The sequence below is a fragment of the Hippopotamus amphibius genome, chromosome 8, assembly GCF_030028045.1.
Source record: "Hippopotamus amphibius kiboko isolate mHipAmp2 chromosome 8, mHipAmp2.hap2, whole genome shotgun sequence".
In the NCBI taxonomy this organism is placed as follows: domain Eukaryota; kingdom Metazoa; phylum Chordata; class Mammalia; order Artiodactyla; family Hippopotamidae; genus Hippopotamus; species Hippopotamus amphibius.
This window is the reverse complement of record NC_080193.1, coordinates 41,308,641-41,327,328: the sequence shown is the minus strand read 5'-3', so window position 1 is coordinate 41,327,328 and position 18,688 is coordinate 41,308,641.

Sequence of the window (18,688 nt, the reverse complement as noted above, 5' to 3'; positions counted from 1 at the left end):
TGTGCACATATTCATATACTTAATGCTATTCTACTGGTCTCTGAGGCTCTGTTTATTTCTCTTTTTCTTTCCATTCTTTAGATAATCTCATTTGATCTATCTTCAAGTTCACAGATTCTTTCTTCTTACTGCTCAAATATGCTGTCAAATCCTGCTAGTGAAGTTTTCATTCCAGTTATACTTTTTTTAATTTACATTTTCAGATATGCGTGTACAATTTATTTCTTTTCTTAAGAATTTTTATTGAGATATAATTGACCTACAATAAACTACATATATTTAAAGTGTACAATTTGATATTTTTTCTTATTAGTAATGTATATATGGCAATCCTCCAGTTATACTTTTTGATAGCAGTTTCTTTTGATTCTTTTTACAATTTTTCTCCCTTTATTGATATACTCTATTTTATGAGACATATTTCTCATACTTTCTTTTAGTTCCTTAGCTGTGGATTTTTTTATTCCCTTGAATGTACTCATGATAGCTGACAAAGTTTTTGTCTACCAAGTCCAGTGTAAGGGCTTCCTCAGAGAGAGTTTCTAATGGTTATTAATTTTTGCTGCTTATAAGCTAACATTTTATGTTTCTTTGCATGTCTTGTATTTCCTTTTGTTAAAAACTGGATATTTTAAATAATTTGGCACTCTGGAAATCAGGTTCCCTCCTCCTCAGGGCTTGTTGTTGCTGCTGTTTATTTTTATTATTGTTCTTTAAGTCTGTGTTATTTGGTGTGCGTGTTCACTGAAGTCTCTGTTAGCTTTGTGGTTGGCTAATAATTATATCGATATTCATAAATGCATGGAACTAATAATTTTGAAATTATTTATAAAATAATTTAAAAATATTTTCTAAGGAACTCTGTGTACATGTTGAAGCATGGACTCAACACTTAGCCTGGCATTTGAGAACATTTATTTAGCCTTTATGCTTGCACAGAGCCTCAAGGTTAGTCCAAGGTCATAGCTTAGAGCATTCCAAGTCTTAGTATGTGCATAGCCCTGAGCATCCACATAACTCTATTGGTTGGTGCTGGCCTGGTGTGTTTTTGAAGCATCATAGTGTGATATGAACTGAACATCAAACATAAGATTAATACTGGTTTTAATTTTTACCAGCTGTCTTATCTGGAATAAGTTAACCTCTCAGTGTCAGGAAACGTCTGTATTCCCAGAAATATGTCATAGCTTTTCAAAGCCCCTGTGGACATCACATTTCCCAGATTTTCCTTTTGACTGCCTTTCAATTAGCCTATTGTTTGCCACAATTGTTATTCACAGCCTCAGCCAGCTGCAAAGTTAAATTTCCTCTGACTGTTTTTGATAAATGCCCTTGGGAAAGGTTTTGCACACTGGCCAATCTCTGAGTCAGGTCAGATAAAGACAGCCTTGCAAGAGGGATCTTCTAGTGACCTACCAGACAGGAAAATTAATGACAGTTCTCTGGGAAATTAGGCTTTGAAGGAGCTTCAACACTATTCTGCCTCCTAGGGTGCCTGCCAAGCTGCTTATTTTCACTGTGATTTCAGGCTATAGATTTTCAAGGCTACTGTTGAGTTGGAGAAGTATGGGTGGAAATAGGACAAGTGAAAACACCACAGAGCTCACTGTTCTTACTGAGATTCAGCTGTTTTCTTGGATAAATTGCATTGCTTCTACCCCTTGGTTAAAGAGTTCTGAACAAGTTGATTCTCACAATTTTTTGCTTGTTACCTTATTGCTTTTATGGAAGAGATAATTTTTAGGAGTCTTTATTTCACTGTTTTTGCTGAAATCTAGATTGCATTTTGAAAAATAAATAGGATTTGGGGAGAAATAGTGATGTCAGACTGAGGAGGAAAATGGGAGTTTAAAGAAAATCCTTTACAATTTTCACTAAGGAAAAACTGTTACACTCCCACTGAGTAGCACTAGCCAATTGTGTCTATTTAAATTTAAAGTAATCAAAATTAAATGAAATTTAACATTAATTTTCTTATTCACAGTAGCAAACTATCAAGGGTTAAATAACCTCATGAGGTTAGTTGCTACCATTTTAAACAATACAGATATAAAATATTTGCATCATAGTAAAATGTTCCATTGGAGAAGGCTGGACTAGTATGCATGTGAGGTGTCATGGTATGATGTGATTAGAACATCAAGATATGAGATTCAGACTGGTTTTAATATTTACCAGCTATCTCATCTAAGACAAGTGAGCTAATTTCTCGGTACTAAGAATCTTTAAGCAGTAGAGAGTATGATTGTTTAGTCAAGAAAGCACATATGAAAACGTCTTAGCTTGGATTTCATCACATGATAGTTACTCAATAAACGTCACCTCCAGTCCTCTCCATGTATATGCTCTTATCACCCTTATTTTCTCTTGGAATACTTGCTAAGGGATGTTTTCTATTCCTGATAACATGGAATGTTAACTTTTCTCCGTGCAAGCAGGTATTGTTATGGTAGCAAAGAGAAAATATCATGGATGCTCAACAACCCTCAGAGGCAGAGAGAGGGTCACCTTTCATAAGTAATCAAATTCTTTATTTGAGGATGGTAAGATTAGACCTCACTGTGGGTCCCCTCTGTTGTTACTTTCAGCCATTATGGTTCTAGAAAGAATCACAGAATAGGACAAACCAAGTCCTTTGATGACCTAGCTCCTCCTTTGGCCTGAATCATTCTCCATTCTGTGACATTACTCTTTCCTTACAAGAAAATCCCATCATTCCCAACCAGTCTTGGATGACAATCTGCAAACCTGTTTCCATTTACAGAGACTTTTTTCTATAAGTAATACTATTTTATCTTTTTATACTTAAACGTACACCTTTTATTTAACATTTCAATTTAACAAAATACAAATCCTGGCTATTTGAACAGTTTTTACAACTCCCATTTATTAAGAAATGAGAAATGTATCTGCCTTGTTGATAATAAAAATATACTACTTCATTATAATAGTTCTTTAAAATCCTTAAATGAGAAGAAATAGAGCCAGACACTAAAAGCCATGGATTCTTTACTAGTGGTTCTTAATGGTCATTTCTTATCTGAAGGAAAATGAATATTTCTTATAGGAGAACTCTCTGGATTTATTAAGAAAGGACAAGTCTGTCAACAGTGATATAACTTTCCTATTAGGCTAGAATTGCATAGTGGAAGATGGACCTCAGCTTTTCTAGAATCTAAGCTCTCAAAGGATGTAATAATAATGTCGAGCCCTCTCCCAACTATCTTCTGAAAAAGTAAAAGAAGCCATGCTTATTATAGCTTCTTGTAAAGCTGAAAGCTCTTGAGTGAAGTTTCTTTTAAAAAGTTTGGGACTAGGAGATTTCAAAGGGTAATAAAAACTGTACATTTTTCTTGAAGGAAAAAATGTGTAGAAATGTTTTTCAGTGAAACAAAACTACTATTTTCAATACGCTGGAAACCTGCTACGTTGTTGTTCAATCATATAATAAACTATGACTTGACTGTTCTACATTAACTCAAGATTCTCAACATTCCAAATGACTTTTTTGACCATTGCCTCTGTTCTTCATCACGCTTTGAAAGAGAATGAAAATTTCTACTAGTTATCTTAATTTAACAAATATAGAGAGTGCAAAGCAATAGCCAAGTACTTGAGCTGAGAAAAAAGGCACTTTCCCTGGAAAAGAAAAGGGGCGTTATCAACGTAATTAAGATTCTGAAAAGTCACATAGTGATTGCTGCTCATTTAACAGACTCTGTATGGTGTACAGGTTACTGTTTCACAAATTAAAAGCAAATGGGGATAACGGGGAAGGGGAAAGGAGAAAGCAGATTAAAAAGCAAACACAATAACTCAGAAGAAGTATGATAGGGTCCATGGGGTCTGTCACAAGGGGAGAGTCACATTCTGAATCTGTGCTGGTGCACATGGACCTTCATCTCTTCATCTTTGTAGAATTCAAAGTGAGAAGAAAAAAAATAAGGATAAGAAATAATGGCAGGTAGAAGAAGGGCCAGCAGGGATTTTGCTGAGCTAACTTCAATTAGAATTAAGGTAGCCATTAGGGATTCCCCACGGAGTTGATGAGGCTTGGAGTTAAAGATTACTGGTCAGTATTTTGCTCTCTGTTCTCTAGAATTAGATACAAGTATAACCCTATATGATTGTGCTGTTGTTTAGCTTTTAAAAAAGCCATCTGAAGATAACACTTTTTATTTTGAAACTTTCGATTTCTCTTTTCACCCAAGTACTTTGCCATATTTATGGACGTTTGGTATTCCTCTGATTCACTGATGATGGTAATTCAATGATTACTCTTGTACAGGATTCAGAATGAAACCTGGCCCTAATGTAGAACATATATTTACAGTGGATGGTGTAGCCATAGGCTACTGAGCACCCACATAAAAGTAGATCTGATGCAACCTTGGTGGCTAAACTGGGACAGAAGTTAGACTTCTTTTATAATACACCCACTACATTTTTAAAAACTTATATGCTGCTATGGAGAAAGAAATAAGACCCATGGTAGGAGGATTATTATGAAACTTTGTAACTAAAGGAGTTTTGAAACTTCCTATGTCTTGGTCAAAAATATATGCTTTTGAGTTGAGATGCAGACATCTCTACCCTTGACCCTGATTTGGTAGATATGATAACATCAAATATATCATAAATTTCTATCATCCAGATTAATATCTGTGTTCTCTACATCCTTGCTACTAAAATGTGGTCTTAAGAATCTGCATCATTGTCAACACCCAGGGGTTTGTTAGAAATGCAGGCTTCACTCTAGACCTACTGTGTGAGAAACTGCATTTTAAAATGATCTCCAGGTCATTTGAATACACATTTGGCAACACTAGTCTGTATTAACACAGCCGTCCAAGCGGCCATTGTTATTCAGCAGGGAGTTTGTCCTTGTACGCCGGCATGAACAGATTGGAGGAAGGTTTCGTAAGCCAAGGAGAGATGATGGTTAAGCTAGATGACTCTGAAAAGGTTTTCCTGCCCATCTCCCAGACAATGTGCATGTTGAAGTGAGGAACAAACTTGGGGAAGAACAGAACTTCAGGTTTCAATGAATATACATTTAGAGTAGGTGTTAAATGAGAACGAAATTCGTCAGCGTTTATGAAAGTCTGAGAAAGTTGCAGGGTTCTAGGGTTAGTACAGAAAAGTAAAATGCTATTTAAGACTTTCCACATGGCCCAGAAAAGAGACCCGGGATAACAAATATTCATGTGCCAAATTGGCCCAAGAGTTATTTGTATCTGTACCTGCATGGTATTTGAAGAAAACAAACTATTTTCTGTCTTTTGTGTATCTGCATGTATTTCAGATATGATCAGATACTGAAAAAAATACAATGGTTTTGCTTGGTACTGCCCACTTAGCCCCTCATATTTCTATGTCATAGATTTTGTATGCTTCTAATGATTGAATTATGACTGGTAAGTCTCTCTGCTTATTTGACTTTAAGTTCCATGAGGTCAAGGGCTCTCTTGGTTGTGTTAACCACTACATTTCCAGTAGAGTTTTTTTAACCTATTTGTAATTGGTGTTTGTTGATGTGCAGGAGATAAGTGATTGCTATGTATGATGGAAGAAGAACAGGGACTTGAAAAAATATATAGAGGAGGACATAATAATGTCTGAGGGATGAGCAGGACAAGTGAGGGAACACACCAGTACTTCAGGAAAAGGATGGCGTGCAAGTGGTAAAGTAGAGTAGAGTGAAGAGGGGCAGATGGGAAAGAAATCAGTAGAAGACTAGGATGGTCTTACATGCCGGGGAGTAGAGAGAAGAGAGGTGTTTCTCCTGCTATCACTACTTATGGGAAATTTTTTAATTTTGCAAACCAAGGATAGCTTTAAAAAAAGCCATGTCCTGCTTCACTCACCAAACTGTTTTATATAATGTGTTTAATTATTTCACTGACACATATGAAAAAGTAATGGACTTTAGTTATCATTTGATTATATTTTGTTTAAAATATTACTGAACAAAATCAATAACAGGATGATAAGGAAAAAAAAATTAAGCAGAATGAAGAAATTACCAGGTGAAGAAATTACCAGGCAGGTGAATTAATTAACACCATTTTCAAGCAAAGAAATGCAGCATTAATTATTCTATATCATTTCAGATTGCTTGGGGAATGGGTACATTCACTTACCATTATTAACAGTTTTCGTTACTAAAACAGCAACGCTTAATGAATTCTGAAAATGTTCAGCATTAGATACGACTCTTTGCAGTATTTAAAACCCTTGATCTGTACGAGGTTCTCCACACTCATTCTGTAAACAAATTACCTGGTTTTCAGGGTGGAAAAATGAATGCAAGGGGGGGCACAGGAATAAGTCCCAGAGGGATTTGCTCAAGAATAAGGATCTGAGCTTCACTCAGATATGCACATATATGTTTACAAAGATTCTACTATGAACTTCACACTGTAAGTCAACATCAGAAGTTTGATTTGATGAAAAGAGAACACATGGGTAGGAATTATGGGACCTAGATTTTGGGCTTGTCTCTGCTACTAAGAGGCTGCGAAGCCTTGGACAGGTAAGTCACCAATCTGGGAATGAGTCTCCCCATTTGTAAAATTTTGGCATTTGACAAGGAAATTTCTCAAATTTCTTCTGATATATTACCAATTGTATAGGTATAGAGGAAAGGTATAGAGTATTAATGCTATTTCCATAACTATCTGGCACTCTGCGTTTATAAATATTGCAAGATGTTGCCTCATTTAGTTTTTATATCAACATTTTGTTTAGGATGGCGGCCTGAAAGAAATGTTTTTATTTTTCCTTTTCTAGTAAATTTTGTTTTTGAAAAAAAGGACACACACAGACATATATAGTATTACTAATTTTTAGAGAACTAGAACACATTTAATGTTCATTGTTTTCTGATTATAATTGTACGTAATAACTATTGACTTGGACTTACATTGTTAGAAAAGCATTTGATTTGTGATTCAAAATGCTTTGGGCTCCTTGAAACATAGTTGCTAGGAAGAGTCACAAGGATAAAAATATGGGTATGCAATGTGTGTTCATTTCTGCAAGTTTTCAACCCTTTATTGACCAATGTTCTGGCTATCGTGCTCTTCCTTGGAGCAGCTGACTTTCAAAAGACATCAGAAAGCACTCTTGTGAGTTTTAAACTTCTTTTAAAAGCCCATCCGCTGCTGATATATGTTATCTTTCTGTATTACATACAAAGCCCAAGTTTCCTCCACCACTATATTTTGGATTATTGTGCACTATAAAATTGTTGTTGCAGTTATAGGCTTGATATTGCTTCAGCTAGCTTAGCATAGGCAGCTTGTAAATGTAAACTTCCATTACCTTAGGTTTTGATATGCTCTTATTCCATATAACAGTAAAACATCAATCCCTGTTTTAATAGTCAGTGTGCATGATATTAATTAAAATGCAATTACTATTGCAATTAGATGCTTACGCTTTGATTTAAAGGGCGATTTCCTTTTATCTTAATATTAAGAAAAACATACTGATAATTGTGATCATCCAGCATTTATGTGCTGTTAGTTTCTATACAGTCAGGTTTTTCTGAAGGGTTATTTAACAAGTAAGAAATAATCTAGCATTGAACTAGTAAATTATTTTCCGGTGTATGTGAGAATTTTACAAAGAGCTGCAATTATGTGTATGGCAAAGGTAGCTAATGTAAGAAAAAATACTTTGAGGCTGTGAATTCTGCCTCCCAAAATACCTCCCTTCTGTTTAAAGTCTTCTTCTAGTGTATCCTATGTAAGTTGGTTACTGACCTTATTGCTGTCACTGTTCTGTCACTAAATTCTACCTCTAAGTGCTTATGTTCTCTTCTATCATTAAATGTCATTATTTGACATGTGTACCTTCACTTTTATTGTTATTTGACAAAATTCTTCCCAACTTGACTGTAAGACTCAAGAGACAGGGACTGCATCACATGAGGAATTTTATTGTTGCCACAGACCCCCCAAGAAAAGAAAATACACCGTCCAGACAGGGCATTAATTAGCCTTTGGTAGTGCCGATCATCATTCCTGCATTTCGGTCACATCTACACGTGAGCTTTGAGGCAAATCAGACTTTTAAGGAAAGACTGTAAGATATACATCCAGAAAGACATGGTTCTTTCTTTCAGTTAATATTGTGATGATGGATAGCATACATATAGTAATGCATGCAATCATAAGTGTTCAATTCAATGCAGTTTCACAGAGTGAACATGACTGTATACACATGTTCTGGGCCCAAAAATAGAATTTTACTACTTCCTCAGAAGCCTGCCGCAGACCCCTCCCAGTCGCTACCCTCGCCTCCCCAAAGGTAACCACTGTGCTCTTTTCTATCCACATTGAGCAGTTTTCTTGTGAACTTGGTATACATTGAGTCCTAGAGTATAGGTGCTTTTCCTTTTTTTTTTTCACTTAATGTTATGTTTGTGAGATTTATTCATGTTTGTACATGTTGTTGCATGTAACAAGTACCTTATTTTTTATAAGTAGACCACAATTTCTTTATCTAATCTACAGTTGATGGAAATGTAGATATTTTACAGTCTTTAACATTTACCAGAGCTGCTGATGAACACTCTAGTATATGTCTTTTGTTGAACATATTTACACATTTAGGTTAGATGTATAATTTGACATAGATGTGCAGAATCAGAGAGTGTGTATATTTTCAAACTTGGTAATGCCAAGTTTTAAGAGGAGTTGTAACAACTCACACTCCACCGGCAGGGCATAACAGACCCCACATGCTCACCAATGCTTAACCTTAACAGATACTTTTATTTCAGCTATATTAGTCAGGGGCGGGGCGGGTGTACTCACAGCACATCTTGCCTGATTTACATTTCCCAGTGGCAGATGAAAGCGAACACATTTTCATGTTTACTAGATATTTAGTTATCCTGGTTTGTGCAGTATTTTGCTCACTTTTCCATCGAGTTTTTATTTGCCATAGATTTGTGTTAGTTCTTCACATATTTTAAACAAAACTGTCATATGTTATGTATTTTGAAAATATACCCTCAAACTCAGTTATTTATAAGTGTATTGTTTAATTTCCAAACTGTTGAGAATTTTCTAGTCATCCATTTTGAATATTCTTTTTTAGCTTAATTCCACTGTTAACACAACATATGCTATGGTTTCAATCTTTTGAAATTTGTTGGGAATTCTTTATATCTCATCATATGATCAATTTTGGTGAATATTCTAAGAGCAAATGTAAATTAGTGCTTTTGTGTGCACTGTTTTAAATCAGTTTTTAATCATATATATATTAATACTTATAGTAGTAATATATATATAAATGTGCTAATATACAGATATTAACCAAGCATAAACCTATATACAGAAACATATATATGTATATGTGTGTATACACATGTTTGCTGATTTTGTTTATATTTGCAGTTCTTTTCATTTAGAGTTTTAACAAATGTATATCATTGTTCTGGCCTCCCTCATTTCTGTTGGGAAGTCTTATTTTAGTTTTATTATTGCTCCTTTGTATGTAATATGTCTGACTTCTTCTAAGGCTTTTTCTCATCTTATTTTTCTTTGTGTTGCTCTGATGTGCATACATTTTATTTTCTTTTGATGCATCCTGCTTAGAGTTTGTAACTTTTTTTTAATGTGACTTGATTGATTGTTTCAAATTTAGAGAAATTTCAGCCATTATCTCTTTTAAACCCAGTCTCTCTTCCTACTCTTTTGGTTCTTCAATGATAAATAATTAATAAATTACTGATAACTAGTGAATTTATAATTAATTATTATGTATATGTTAAAACTTTTTATCATGTATCATAAACTTCTTACTCTTTAAAATTCTCCCATCCTTTTAACTGTTCATAACTCCATTTCTTTTTTATTTTCTGGAATTTAACTAATGATGTTTTCATCTGTGTCTGAGGTTAAACCCATGTATTGTTTTTAAGTTCAGTTGTCATTACTTTTAATTCCATAGTTTCCTTTTTTAAAAATTATTTTTAAAGCTCTATTGAGGGATAATTGACATACAATAATTTGCACATATTTAAAGTGTACAATTTGATGTTTTTCTGTATGTGTAACCCATAACATTGCCAAAATCAAGACAATGAACATATTTTTCACTCCCTAACTTCCTTGTGCACTTTTGTAATCACTTTCTTGTGTCTTGTTTTCTCCATCGTTAAGCAACCACTGATCTTTTTTATGTCACAATAGACCAGTTTTCAGTTTGTAGGTTTTTTAAAAAATTCAGCCATATGATGTGCATTTTTTTGTCTTTTAACTATTTTTATTGCAGTAAAAAAAGCTTAGTGGAAAGCTTACCATTTGAACTATTTTTAAGTGTACAGTTCTCTGACATTAAATACATTTCTATACAACCATCACCACCATCCATCTCCAGAACTTTTTCATCATCCTAAACTAGAAACTCTGTACCTGTTATATAGTAAGTTTTTAACCCCTGGCAACCACTATTCTACTCTGTGCTTTTATGAATTTGACTCTTTTGGGTAACTTATATAAGATACTTCATATATTTGTCCTTTTCTGTCTGGCTTATTTTACTAAGTATAATGTCCCCAAGGTTAATCTGTATTGTAACATGAATCAGAACGCCAGTGTTTTATTCCTCCTTCCAGTTTTATTGAGATATAATTAACATACAGCACTGTATATGTTTAAGGTGTGCAGTATAATAATTTGACTTACATAGGTCATGAAATGATTACCACAATAAGTTTAGTGAATATCCATCATCTGAGAGATATACAAATACATATTTGTTCTATCTATGACTCTGTTTCTGTTTTGTTGTGTTTATTGATTTGCTTTGTTTTTTAGATTCCACGTATCAGTGAAATCATATGGTCTTTGTCTGACTTATTTCACTTGGCATAATACCTTCTATGTCTATCCATGTTGCGGCAAATGGCAAGATTTCATTCCTTTTTATGGCTGAATATTGCTCAGCCGTAAAAAAAGAACTTCATTGCTTTTCAAGGCTAAATGATATTCAATTATATGTAACTACCGCATTCTTTTTATCCATTCATCCACTGATGGTCATTTGTGACGTTTCCAACTTTTGACCATTGTAAATAATGCTTCTATGAACACTGGTGTACAAATATATATTTTAGTCCCATCTTTCAACTTTTGGATATATTCCCAGAAGTGAATTTCTTGGATCATATGGTAATTGTATGATTAATTTTTTTGAGGACCCATCCTATTATTTTCCAGAGTGGCTGCACCACTTTTCATTCCTACCAGCAATGCACAAGGGCTCCAATTTTTCCATATATTGGTCAACATTTATATTCTTTTTTTTAAAAATGATAGTAATTCTAATGTTTACAAAGTGGTTCTATCATTTTACATCCCCACCAACAGTATATGAGAATGACAGTTCCTCCAAGTGCTTGTCAACACATGATATGATCAATCTGTTCAATTTTCACCATCCTGATAGATGTACTGGTATCACATTGTGTTTTTTTTTTTTTTTATATATAAATTTACTTATTTATTTATTGGCTGCATTGGGTCTTCATTGCTGCACGCTGGCTTTCTCTAGCTGTGGTGCACGGGCTTTCTCTAGTTGCAGTGAGCAGGGGCCACTCTTCATTGCAGTATTTGGACTTATCATCTTGTTGCCGAGTACAGGCTCTAGGCTTCAGTAGTTGCGACCCATGGGCCCAGTAGTTGTTGCTCTCAGGTTCTAGAGCTCAGGCTTCGTAGTTTTGGCACACGGGCTTAGTTGCTCCGAGGCATATGGGATCTTCCCGGAGCAGGGATCGAACCCGTGTCCCCTGTATGGGCAGGCGGATTCTTAACCACTGCACCGCCAGGGAAGTTTCACGTTCAGCTTTATTTTATTTATTTATTTATTTACTTATTATTTTTTTAGCACATTGTGGTTTTGATTTGCATTTCCCTGATTAATAATGATGTTGACTATGTTTTTCATGTGCTTATTTGCATTCTTATATCTGCTTTGATGAAGTAGCTGGTCAAATATTTGATTATTTTGAATTGGGTTGTTTGATTTCTTATTATTGAGTTTGGACACTAATAATTTCATTATATATTCTTGATACCAGTACATCATCAGCTATACAAAGTGCAAATATTTTCTCTCAGACCAAGGCTAGTCATTTAATTGCCTTAATACTAACTTTTGAATAGCAGAAGCTTTAAATTTGATGAAGTTCTTCAAATTGTTACTGTTTTTTTCTTTATATGATCATGATTTTAATATTATATTTTAGGAAATTTTACCAAAACTATGTTCCCCTATGTTTTCTTTCAGAAGGTTTATAGTTTCAAGCTTTACATTTAGGTCTATGATCCACTTTGAGCTCATTTTTACACACAATGCTAAGTTATTTTAGTATATGGATATACTGTTGTTTCAGCTCCAATTGTTGAAATAACTATTTTTATCCAGTGAATTTTCTTCACAACATTAATGAAAATCAGTTGTCCATTTGTGAGTGGTTCTCTTTCTTTCCATTGATCTGTTTATCAGTCTCTGTATTAATACCACACTGTCTTGATAAATGTATTTTGAAATCAGAAAGTGTTAGCCCTCCAGCTCTGTCCTTTTTGTGAAGTTGTTTTGGCTATTCTGGCCCTTTACATTTCCATATGAATTTAAAAATCAGCCTGTACATTTCTACCAAAATCCCACTGAATTTTGTATTGGCTCTGCATTGAATTTACAGATCAGTTTTGGAGAGAATTGACATCTTCATGATGTTGAGTCTTCAGAATTATAGGAATAATGAATCTTTGTCTTTCAAAATCTCTCATCAGTGTTTTGTAGTTTTCATTGTATAGGTCTTATTTTTGTAATTTTTATTCATAGATATTTAATATTTTATGCTATTGTAAAGTATATCTTTTAAAATTTCAATCTATGATTGTTACTATTATACAAATAGAATTTATTTTTGTACTGATATTTTATCAAGCAAACCTGCTAACCTCTCTTTTCAGCTCTAGTGTTCACTGCTTTTGATTCCATTGGATTTTCTACATAGATGATGAGGCCATCTGTGAATAAAGACAACTTTACTTCTTTCTCTCCAGTCTTTTCTTCTTTCCTCATTTCACCTTTAAAACTATTAGTGTAATGTTGAAATAAGTAAGTGCAGACATCTTTGCTTCATCCTCCCTTTAGGACAGATGCACTTAGTCTTTCACTACTAAATAAGATATTGGTTGTTGATTTTTTGTTGTTGTTTTTATAGATGTTCTTTATCAGGTTAATGTTTTTACCTTCTATTCCTACTTTGTTGACTTTTTATAAAGAATAGATGTTGGATTTTTTTAAGTGACTTTTCCATCTGTTGAGATGAGTTTTTTTTTTTTTTTTCTTGATATAGTGAATTTTATTCATTGATTTTTAGGTGTTAAAACAATTTTCTATTCCTAGAATAAACCCTATTTGGTCGTGATATATTATGCTTTTAAACATTGAAGAATTCCTTTGTTACACTCTTGTTGAGAAATGTTGGTCTGATGACCTTGTGGGATATTGACCATGAAGAATATTTTCCTGTGATGTCTGTGTATGGTTCTATTATTAGAGTACTTCTTATCTCATATGAGTTAAGAACTATTCCCTTCGCTTTGTATTTTAGGAAATGTTTGTGTGGAATTCGGTATTATTTTTGAATGTTGGTAGATTTCATCTATGAAATCTGTGTATTCTTCTGCTATTATGTGTTTCGTTCTATCATTTTCAATTATAACAAATCCATTGATAATGCTGTTCAAGTTTCCTAACTTTACTGATTTTGTCTATTTTTGTTGATGTCTCTGATGAAAATTTAGATTTGTGCATTTCAACTTTCAGTTCTATCATTTTATATGACATGTATTATATTTTGAAGTTCTGTTACTAGGTCCACAAACATTTAGGTTTGTTTTAAGGAATTGATTTCTCTATCATTATGAAATGCCCTTCTTTATCTCTGGTAATAGTCTTTGCAGTGAAATCTACTTCTTCTGATATTAATAAAGGCATCCCAGCTTTATTTTAATTAGTGTTAGGGTAGTATATCTTCTTTATCATCACTTTACATTTAAATTATTCATTCCTTTATGTTTAAAATGGGTTTATTGTAGTCATCATGTAGTTAAATGTTCCTTTTCCATCCAATCTGACAATTTCTCTTTTTTACTTGGGTATTGATACCATGTGAAGATTAATCTAGTTAGTTTTAAATGTACTATTTCAATATATGTTTTACTATTGCTCCATTAGCCTTTTATGTCATTTTAATCACTTTTTCTGTCTTACTTGGGATTGACTGATTTTTATGATTTATTCCCTTCACTAATTTTTAGATATAACCTTTTGTTTTGTTATTTTAGGGATTGCTTTAGGGTTTACAGTTTATCTCTATTTAATTTCACCTTCAAGTGATATTATAGTACTTCACATACTGTTTAGAATTTTACAGCTATATACTTCTAATTTTCTCATTCCAGCCTTTGTTATTATTGCTGTTACAAGTTTTGCTTTGCATGTGTTATAAATGCTACATTATGTTGCTATTATCTTTGTTTGAACAGTAAAATATCTTTTAAAGATATTTAAATGTTGTGAAAATAATCATACATACATACCCACATACATACTTGCCAATCATCTTGCTTTTAATTTCACTTACTTCACTTTAATTTCACGGTCAGTTTTCATCTGGTATGATTTTTTTCCTGCTTGACAGGTTTTCAAAAAATGATTTTGTAGTGTATGTCTGCTGCTGATGAATTCATTAACCTTTTGTACATCTGAAAAAGTATTGTGTTTCACTTTGAGGTGTTTTTAAAATTCACTGATTTTGAGCAATTTTATTACGTCTCACTGTAGTTTTCTTCATGTTTATTGTGATTGGGATGTGTTGGGATTCTTAGATCTGTGGGTTAACAATTTTCATTAAATTTGGAAAGGAAGTTGCCTATTATCTTTTCAAAATTTTTCCCTTTTATTCAGACACTCCAATTATACATAATGTAGGCTGACAAATTGTATTCCTGACTGCTTATGTTGCTGCTATCCTTATTATTTTTTTTTGTTGTTTGAAATATTTTACTCTTTGTATTTCATTTGAAAAGATCGATTGCTTTTACTTCAAAACACTGATCATTTCTTCTCTATATCTAAGCTATCTAAACTGTCACTAATCTCATGCAATTTATTATATTTTATCTCAGACATTACATTTTTTATTTCTAGATGTACACTTTGGTTTTAGTGTCTTACACTTCATTTAACACATTCAATCTGAATTCCAGCTTCTTGAACATACAGAACACAGTTGTAATAACTGTTAGGAAATTTTTTCTTTGCTAATTCTAATATCTATGTCAATTCTAGATATGTCTGGATTGACCAAATTTATTCTTCATTTTGGACCATAATTTCTTATTTCTTTGTGTGTTAATGTTTTCAGTTAAATGCCAAACACTGTGAGTTTTGCTTTGTTGGGGTGCTGGATATTTTGTGTTCCTAAAAATACTCTTGATTTTTTTCCGGGATAGTTACAATATTTGAAAATAATTTGATTCTTTTCACACTGTTTTTAATATTTGTTAAAAGTATCACAACTTTGTACCCTAAATATCCTCTGTGGTCTGCCTATCCATCTCTCCCTTCCCATTTAGTTCCTGGGAATCATTGATGTTTTTACTGTCTCCGTAGTTTTGCCTATTAGAGGACATAACATAGTTGGAATTATAAAGTATTTAGCCTTTTCATATTGTTTTCTTAAGCTTGGTAACATTTATTTATAGTTCCTCATGTCTTTTTATGGTTTGATACCTCATTTCTTTTTAGTACTGAATAACATTGCATTGTCTGAATATACCACAGTTTTTGTTGTTGTTGTTTTTTACACATTTATCACTGAAGGATATCTTAGTTATTTTCAAGTTTTGGCAGTTATAAACTGCTATGAACATCCATGTGCAGGTTTTGTGCAGACATAAGTTTGAATTCCTTTGTGAAAATATCCAGAAGCACAAGTACTGGATCATGTGGTACGAGTATGTTTAGTTTGATAAGAAACTGACAATCTGTTTTCCAAAGTGGCTGTACCATTTTGAATTTCCACCAACGATAAATAAGAGTTCTTATTGCTTTATATTCTTACCAGGATTTAGTGTTGTCAGTGTTCCAGATTTTGGCCATTCTAATAGTGGAATCTCTTTGTTGTATCTCGTTTGCATTTCTCTGATGACATGATGTTGAGCATCTTTTCATATACTTATTTGCCATCTGTATATCATTTTAGGTAAGGTGTCTGTTCAGGTCTTTGTCCTATTTGTAATTGGGTTGTTTGTTTTCTTATTATTGAATTAGAAGTGTTCTTTTTACATTTTGAATAAGACTTTTAACGGTGATGTCTTTTGCAAATATGTTCTCCCAGTCTGTGACTTATCTTTTTTGTTTTCATTTTATTTCACTTTCAATTTTAATTTTATTACAGGCAGAGAAAAAAAAATTAATTTTAATGAAGTCCTGGTTATCAATTCTTTCTTTCATAAATTGTGCCTTTTTTGTTGTATCTAAAAAGTCCTTGCCAAACTCAAGGTCATATAGAATTTTTCTGCTCTTATCTTCTAAAAGCGTTATAATTTTTTGCTTTACATTTAGATCTGTGATCCATTTTAAGTTATTTTTTGTATAGAAGTTCTGTGTCTAGATTCCTTTTTGTATGTGCCAAAGTCCAGTTGTTCTAGCATCATTTTTTTTGAAAATACTATCTTTTCTCCATTGTATGGCCTTTGACACTTTGTTAAAGATTAGTTGACTGTATTTATGTATGTCTATTTATAGGCTCTTAATCCTGTTCCATTAATCTATTTATCTGTTCTTTGGCCAATACCACACTGTCCTGATTACTGCAGGTTTATAGTAAGTCTTGAAATTGGGTAACATCAGTACCCCAACTTTGTTCTTCTCTTTCAACGATATTGCTTTTGTTATTCTAGGTCTTTTATGTCTATAAAAACTTTAGAATCATGTTGTCAATACTCACAAAATAACTTTCTAGGATTTTTATTGGGATTGCATTGAATTTATAGACCAAGTGGAAAGGACTGACATCTTGATAATGCTGAGTCTTTCTATCCATGTACATGTATTATCTCTCCATTTATCTCTTTGGTATCTTTCACCAGAATTTTGAATTTTTCCTCACATGGATCTCGTACTTATGTTGTTAGAATTATACATAAATAAATATTTTATTTTGAGGGAGAGCTGCTGTAGGTGGTATTATGCTTTTAACTTCAAATTGTTCACTGCTTGTATATAGACAAGCAGTTGACTTTTTCTATATTAATTTTGTCTCCTGTAACTTTGGTATAATCACTTGTTAATTCAGGGTTTGTTGTTGTTGACTCAGATTTTCATTTCTCTTTCAATCATTTCTTGTGTGAAAAAAGACAATTTTATGTCTTCCTTCTTGATCTGTATACCTTTTATCCTCTTATCGTATTATATTAGGTCAGACAGTGTGATGGAAAAGTCAGTGTGAAAGCTAACATCCTTGCCTTGTTCCAGATGTTAATGGGAAATCTTTGTGTTTCTCATCATTAAATAGGATGTTAGTATTTCTTTCTTTTTGTAGGATAGTCTTTATCAAGTTGACAAAGTTTTCCTCTATTCCTAGCTTACTGAGAATTTTTGTCATTAATGGGTTTTGAATTTTTTAAAGTACCTTTTCTACATCTATTGTTATGACCACGTGATATTTTTTTTTCTTAGCCTGCTGATGTGATAAGTTACATTAGTTGATTTTGAATGTTGAACCAGCCTTGTATACCTGGGGTAAGTCCCACTTGATTGTGGTGTATAATTATTTTTAACATCGTTAGATTTGATTTGCAATATTTTATTGTTTTTGCCTCTCTGGTCATGAGAGATATTGGTCTGTAGTTTTCTTCTATTTTTTTTTCATCAGGTTTTAGTATTAGGGTAACACTCACCTCACAAAATGAGTTAGAAAGTATTTCCTCCACTTCTATCTTTTGAAATATGTTTTAGAGAACTGGTATAGTTTTTCTTAAATGTCTGGTAGGATTCACCAATGAACTCGTTTGGGCTTGATGCTTTCTGTTTTAGGAAGGTTATTAATTATTGATTAAATTTCTTTAATTGATAATTTTATTCAGATTGTTTATTTCCTCTTGTGTGAGTTTTGGCAAATTGTGTCATTCAAGGAATTGGCCCATGTTATCTAGGTTACCAAATTTGTGGGCATAGAGTTGTTCATAGTATTCTTTGGTTATCGTTTTAATGCCCATGGGCTCTGAAATGATGTCTCCTCTTACATTTTTTGATAGTAGTAATTTGTGTCTTCTCTTTTTTTCTTAGCCTGTCTAGAGGCTTATCAAATTTCTTGCTCTTTCCAATGAACTCTTTTTTTGGTTTCATTGATTTTCTCTATTGATTTCCTATTTTCAATTTCATTTACTTCTGCTCAAATTCTTATTTTCTGTTTTTCTTCTTATTTTGGCTTTAATATTTCTACTTTAATTCAGGTTTTATGTCAGACATTGTGTAAATTTGTTAAGATGTGTTTTATGGACTAGAATGAGGTACATCCTGGTGAATGTTTCATGTGAGCTTGAAATGAATAAGTACTCTGTTGTTGGATGAATTTTAGTATATA